Source organism: Cryptomeria japonica, chromosome 1 (assembly GCF_030272615.1).
Source record: "Cryptomeria japonica chromosome 1, Sugi_1.0, whole genome shotgun sequence".
NCBI lineage: Eukaryota > Viridiplantae > Streptophyta > Pinopsida > Cupressales > Cupressaceae > Cryptomeria > Cryptomeria japonica.
Window position 1 is genome coordinate 319,760,346 of NC_081405.1, and position 7,705 is coordinate 319,768,050.

The window sequence follows — 7,705 nt, forward strand, 5'->3', positions numbered from 1 at the left end:
GAAGTATATATTGCAACCGAAAAGGTTTCGGTTGTCAAAGAATCTAAAATTTGTATGTAGATTGAAGAAGTTAGCAATGATGGAAAACAACAAGAACAAGGAGTGATTCAACAACGAGAGTTGAAGCTATAATTAACGTATTAAATGAGAAAAGGGATGAGATCGGTAATGACATTGAAAAATAGAAGTGGGACAATTAAAATCAAGATCTTGATAACGATAAGGAAATGAGATGGATGATAAGAGGGAAAATAATATGTTGGAGCTATCTAAACATTTGAAGGAAATTACCCAACCTAAGTTTGAAGGAAAGTGAATTGGTGAAGGAGTTGAAGATTGAATGACAGAAAATAGAAAGGTACCTTAAACTAAGGGACTATTTGTGAAACAACTAAGGCATTATGGGGGTCCCTATAAACTTAACTAGGAAGAAACTAGTTGGTGGATTAACGAAGGAATAAAATGGGTATAACAAAGATATAATTACATGAGATCTTTTTTATAAAAGGAGGTTACCACAATTATTAATCAATGTGTAGGTGAAATAATCTCTAACAAGGGGCTTGATAGTTCAACAATATTGAAATAAGTTCGCCAAATTGTTAAATTATGCACCTGTGTACCAAAAGATGAGGAGGGTAAAATCGAGAGGTTCATTTTGGGGATAAGTACCAAAATAAAATTTGAAATTGATGTGCATGGACTCGTAAGAATGAATGCAATAATTGAGAAGTCTCTAAAGCAGGAAAGAAAGATTCAAACCCTAGCAGCAACAAGATAGAATTTTAATAAGAATCGTTCGATCAAAGGAAATCATGAATTCAAGGGGAACTCAAACATCAACAAGTATTAAAAGTTTAATAAATCTAGAAGGAGGCCACCTCCTAATCAAATCAAAGGGATGGATACAATAGTAAACAAGGGAAATTATAATGGAAATGATCAACAAGAAGGATAACTTATCTACCAAGGTTCGATAAACAAAGAAATGATCCTCCTAGGAATCAGGGAAATAACGATAGGACTATTCAAATATTTAAAGAAGCACGAGTATCAAATGCGCAACAATGAGGTTGATTAATGCAAATTACAATGGAATCACTATGGCGAATATAATGTTTCATAAGAAGACTCAATCAGGTGCAATAATATGTTTCACTTTTGTTATAGATAAACTCTTTCTAAGGTTAGTGCATCGAGACGATGCACAACTTAAGGGGGGAAGGATGTCATAACTCTCTTTTCCTAACTTATTATTATTATTATTACAACTACTATTGATTCTATGAGTAATGTTAGATAGGCCAAATAAATTGAATATGATTGGAATTTTAAATAAAAAAGAATTAATAAGTGAAGACACATATGAGGTCATAAAATTTATTTATAAATTATTTATTCTAGCACATGTCGTAGGAGAATTTGGGAAGTTTCTAGAAGAGTCTTTTCAAATTTATGTTCTTGCATGTAACTCCCACTATGTCAACAATCAATGTTGCATGAAAAACAATTTTAGAAAAGAATCTCCATTTCAATTAATTCTTTTGAAAGTGGAATATGGTGCACTCTTTCTATATATTGTATGTCAAACTTTTGATAGGGGAGTTCATGGGTTTTGGTGTGAAATGATTTCTGAAGATCTTGTTAATAGTAATAGGATTTTGTTTGTAGTCACATTTCATTGTAGAATTATTAAGTTTTCTCTTGAATAATTCTCACCAAGCTACAAGGAAGGATCTAAGAAGGCTAGAGAGGATTCAACATAAAAAAAAAAGCTTCATCAATCTAGGTTCCCTTCTTTTGCATTATTATTTGCATGTATGAAATTTGTATTTTCAAAAGGAAATATATTTTACCTCTCTTAGATTTTTTTTTAATTTATTTTTATTTTATTGTATGAAAATTTTGCTTCAAAAAAAAAAAAATCTCTTAATTATTTAGAAAGATTAATCAAAAGGAAAAATCTTTTTTTTTTGCATTGATAAAAATTCTTTCCAAATATGCATATGCAGATTCCTTTTTATTTATTTAATATGTTTTAGAGAAAAGAAAGAAAATCAGATTTCTTTTTACTTTTTGCTTTTCTCAATTGAAAAAAAAATCGAGGAAAAGATCTATGAGAAATCTTTGTATTTGATTTTCTCTGTGAGTAATTTTCTTCTCCTTTTCATCAGAAAGTGCATAGAAAAAAAAAATTGAACAACTTTTTTTATTTGTGTGTGTGTTGTGAAATCCCTTCTCAGTGTTAATTCAAACCTTGCTGTTGTTATTTTCAATATGATGTAGAACCATTCATCTCTCTTGAAATATGTGGAAATCCAAGTTCATCTCTCTGTGAAATCTGTGAATGTTCATCTCTCTTGAAATCTACCTCTGGAAATTGTTTATGTATTTTTCTTACTTAATTCAAAACACTACCACAAAATATTTATTTATTCCAAATTACCTCTCTATGAAACCCTTTCTTTTCTCTATGGTTGATTTCCTTTGAGACTATTCTCTCCCCAAAACATGCATGAAAATATAGGTTAATTTTTCTCTAGAATTCTTCTCTGTGAAGCAATTTATTTTGGAAACTTAATCCAAGAATGCATTGAGAAATTTTAATAATCTCTGAGAAAACTTGCTACAGATTCATATCTACCTCAAATTTATTGTAAATTTATTCCCCGTGGAAAAAAAAAAGAGAAAAAAAAAAGAAAAAAAAAGAAAAGAAAACCATTTCTAGAAAACAAATAATCTCTCTCTGCCAATAATTTTATCTTCCAGCAAACAATTTTTATGTCTCTATGAATTTATGTCTCTGTGAATATATATATTTGTTCATCTGTGTTATTTATTTATTTTCATTCTAAGTCTATTTAGTCTCTCTGTAAAATTTAATAAAACTTAGATAAAAATATACAAATAATCATATATACAAAATATATATGCACTAATAATAAATTTATAAGAGCATTTTAATTGTGTTAAGAGGTTGCAGGGTGGCAGGGTCAGGGTCTGTGGGCCCCCACTCCCCCACTTTTCCTTTATTCAAAAGCATAAATAATTAAAGAGTGCATTATATATATAAATTCAATTTTAGTTATTTATTTATTATTGTTTTAAAGAGTAATAAATGCATTAAACCTACTTCATATTTATTAGTGAAAATAAGAATTATTAATATAAATTTTTTGTTTTGTAATACAAAAACTTGAATCGTATGGGGTGATTTATAAATAAAATCTAATTGCAAATTGAGTTGGCTAGTTCATGAATACAATTTTATTAATATAAAAATCTGTAATTTTTTTTTTCACCATTAAAGGGGATAAATTTGGAGGGTTATTTTTGTCGAAGGATTGGGGCTCTTCAATCTTGCTAAATCAAGGGAATTAAATTCATAGATGGACTTGTAACTATATGTATTGTTTAGACTCATCTAAATAGTTTTAGATTTAATTGGGTTATTTGGTTGACATTTTTATCTTATTTTAAATTATTAAATTATATTGATTAAGATTGTATAAAGGGACCTCCTCTGTAAGAAATCATAGCCACCTTAGTCAATTGTTTATTTCAAGGAAATTATTCAAATTTAATTTAACTAATCCTCATTTAAGACAATGAACATTTTTAATCTTCCTATGAGTTACATTATTATTGTTATCATGCAAGTTACATCATGTAAGTTGATTATTGCTTCCATGCAAGTTACACATTATTGTCATCATACCAGGTACATATCTATGATTATCATGCAAGTTACACAATTCATGTTATCATGCAAGTTGCAAGAAGCTAGAAATAATAGTCCTTCTCATTTTGAATATAAATCTCTTAGTAGTAGTAGGAGGTTGGATATTGGATTGTTCTTTATTGGATTCCAAGATGCAGAATAAACAAGGGATTTAGTATAGCCAAACCTAATAATAGTCAAATTTATCTTCTAACTTTGAGGAAGCATAAGAATAGCAAAAGGGAGAAGTTACATTTAAATGTAGGGGTGAATCTCATAGTAAAGCTTCATATAATCTACATGTTATAATCTAGAACATTGAAATTAATTGGGAAGTGCATAAACTTTATATGAAAACAAAGAGAGTTATCAAATCTGAAATCATTTTACCATGAGACTTGACTTAGCTCGTGAACCTCAAATCAAGTATTTGTCTTTTGTTGTAAATGTCTAATGAAACTTAGCTTCGAAGATGGAATGAGTTAAAAATTGTTATTGTTGGATTCTTACCTTAATGTGGGTTTTGAGAAACCTATTCCATGATCACTTAGAAGATTAAACAATTTTAATTGAAGAAGATCTAGGAGAAAACCTTAGCCCCCATCTAATAATTTGAGATTGATAAAGTTATTATTTGTAAAAAAATTACAAGGGTTAAATTGCTTCAAGTGGAAGAGTTAGTTAGTTATCTCCCTATAATTTGCGAAAGATTTGACATTGGTTCAAGAACAACTAAAAAATTTTTTTTAAAAAAAGATTACATTTATTTAGGAACTTTTGTTGGTTAATTAGAATTATTTAGGAACTTTTTGTTAATTGGTTAATTGGAATTATTTAGGAACTTTACTATATATTGATTAATTGGAATTATTTAGGAACTTTTGGTATATTGGATTGGAGTTATTTAGGAACTTTTTGTATATTGGTTAATTGGAATTATTTAGGAACCATATTCATATTGGTTAATTAAAAGTGGATTGATTGGGATTATTTGAGAGACATATTCATATTGGTTAATTAGCATGAAATTTGTCTCTCTCCTAACCCTTTTTTTTCAAACATGAGTAATGTGGTTATCAAGATCATTCCCCCTTCGAGTAAGTAAGCACTAAATTGGTTGTTAGCCTTCTTGTAAGAAATTTAGTATCTTTGATGTATTGAGTTCTTATTTAATGTGTAATAGTTAGTAATTCAAGTCATTTTGTAAGTTATTTCCTACGAGAATCCTAGCTTTCAAGAAATTTGAACTTTCGTGTATTTAGTTCAAGAATATAATTTTTATTTTTTTTCTTTTATCATAGTTTTTTTTTTCATGAGAACGTTACCCCAAAGTAGTTGATTTGTTTATTTATTTTTTAGTTCTTGTCAAATGTTCCTTTTAATTATATCTTAGTTTCAATTTCAAGCAATAATTTGTTTTTTTCATGTAATAGTTTTGTAATTGATAAGTGTAATGTGTATTCAAGCTTTCATGAACTTATGGTTCATTCCTAGTTAGATAACTAAATAAGTGGAGTTAAAACCAAAAACTAGCGGCATTCGGTATATATGGTGCCTCTAGGTCACACTTACAGGTAATGCCGTCATGTTGAACTACTGCACTTAACGCCTAATAAAGCTGCAACAACGATGTTTGTGGCATCATCCCTATAAATCATCAGGGAGTAATAAGGGTCATATGGAAGTTAAAATCCAAGGGGCGGGTAATCCCCCTTGGATTGATTATCTAAAAAGATTAATTTTTAAATGAATTCACATCCGATCAGTTAAACTTTAGATAACCCCATTAGGGTTTGGATTTGTGTGAAGATCTTGAAAATTCATTTTATCTTGATGATTTCAACGGATGATAATGGACTAAGGGTGACATATTTTATAGGAAATAGGACTTAGTTGTTTTAGGCCACAATAAAAAAACCATCTTGAGTCTTTTTTCTATAGAGCTACCATCGTGGGTAGCAACCGTAGAGAAACTGTCTGGCACATTGACCCTAGAAAGGGTTGCGTACCCACCATACAATTTACATTAAACCATAGTTTAGAAACCAAAACTACATACTATACGCCTTGATCCCATGTCGAAACGAGTATGTAGGCAGTCTAGGGACAGAGTTGTCCCTTGTACTCAGGCGTTCGGGGATGGGGATTAGGATTTGGTTATGGGTGAGTAGTTGGTTCTCGAAGCTCCTTGGTCTTTTAATCAAATGGTGCAAATATTAATTAAAAGGTTAAAATTAATTCAATGCATACTCAGAAGGAATCTCGTATGGATTTGCTTGACTTCCCGAGGCTTTAGGCCAAATTCTGAGGTGAAACTCAAGCTTGTTTGTGTAATTAATTTTATACTCCCAAGGACGACGACCTCGGTGCATTCCTAGTAGGGGAGTGTAGTCTTTAGTGAGTGACTCAGGACCCGAATGGTCTCGATGAGTCTAAGTCTCTGGCTAGAGCACCTCCTATCCCAAGTTGGATAGATGCCTACCCTGTTTGGGTAGATGCCTATCCCGTATTGGATAGATGAAACCTCCTGTCTCGTATGGATAGACGCCTAACCCGTATGGTTAGATGCCTAACCCATATGGTTAGATGCTCATCCCAGATGGATGAATTCCTAATCCAAATGGATAGATGCCCAGAGTATGCGATTGAATCAAACACAAATGATTAAATAAAAAAAAATGGTCAAAATTTTCTTGGGTTAAAAAAATTTGGGTTATTACATAAGCAAGCCCTCGGGTGTGCTATTCAAGATTAGACAAGTATCTGTGTCAACAAGGATTCAAGAAAGGCATACTCTACATCAAAATGGAAGGTGGTCATCAGTTAATTATTTTTGTTTATGTTGATGATATTATGTTTGAAGGTAGTAGTAATGAAATTTGTAAGGATTTTGTTCATGAAATGCAAAAAGAATTTAAGATGTCAATGCTTGACAAGTTATCATTCTTCCTTGGCTTACAAATCTCACACTTGAATAAAGTCTACATTTATTTCAAAATCAAAGTATATACTAGAGATTTTTAAGAGTTTAAGATGGAAGATTGCAACCCAGTCAACACACCTATGGTTATAGTATGTAAGTTGAGTAAAGATGACAAGTCTTATTCAATAGATTAGACTTTATAGAGATCAATGACTGGAAGTCTATTGTATGTGATAGCTTCTAGATGTGATATAATGCAAGCAGAACATATGGTTCTAATATTTCAAGCCACACCTAAGAAAACTCATGTGAAGGTGGTAGAAATAATTTTTACATATCTAAAAGCTACTTTGGATTATGGTCTGTAGTACCCTAAATACAAGAATTTCATTTTGACAACATTACTAATGTAAATTGGGCCCGAAAGAGAATTAGTGGTGGTGCATTTTTTCTTGGTGAAAGTCTTTTTTCATGGTTGAGTAAGAAGTAAGACTTAGTGTCCCTATCTACAAGAGAAGCAAAGTATGTTGAAAAGTTTCATGTGTACTTTAGATGAAACAAATGTCAAAGGATATGAAAATTGAGTATGATGAACCTATTCCTATCTTTGTGACAATAAAAGTTCCATAAACATTTCAAAGAATCAGTGACACACTCAAGGACAAATAATATTTCAATAGAATATCTTTTTCTGAGAGAGTAGGTTGTAGATAAAGAAGTTAAGATGGGTCATGTTGAGCCAAAAGGAAAAATTGTGGATATATTCTTAGAAATTCTTCCCAAGAAAATATTGAATATCTTAGGCAGAAGCTAGGAGTGGTATCTCCATCCTCTTAAATCAAGAGGAAGTGTAGGTTTAGGGGGAGTATTGAGTCCCTATCACAAGTAGACAAGATGGTAATGTGATGAAGCATGGAGTGTATTAGATAGGGGAGAAAAACTCTTAGAGGAAGGATTCAAATGCCCATTTGCAATTGATGTTAAAGGGGAAGAGATTCCAAAATATATGAATACTACATTAGGGGAAATAATCTATACTCCATCTGCATTAAGAAAAAGAG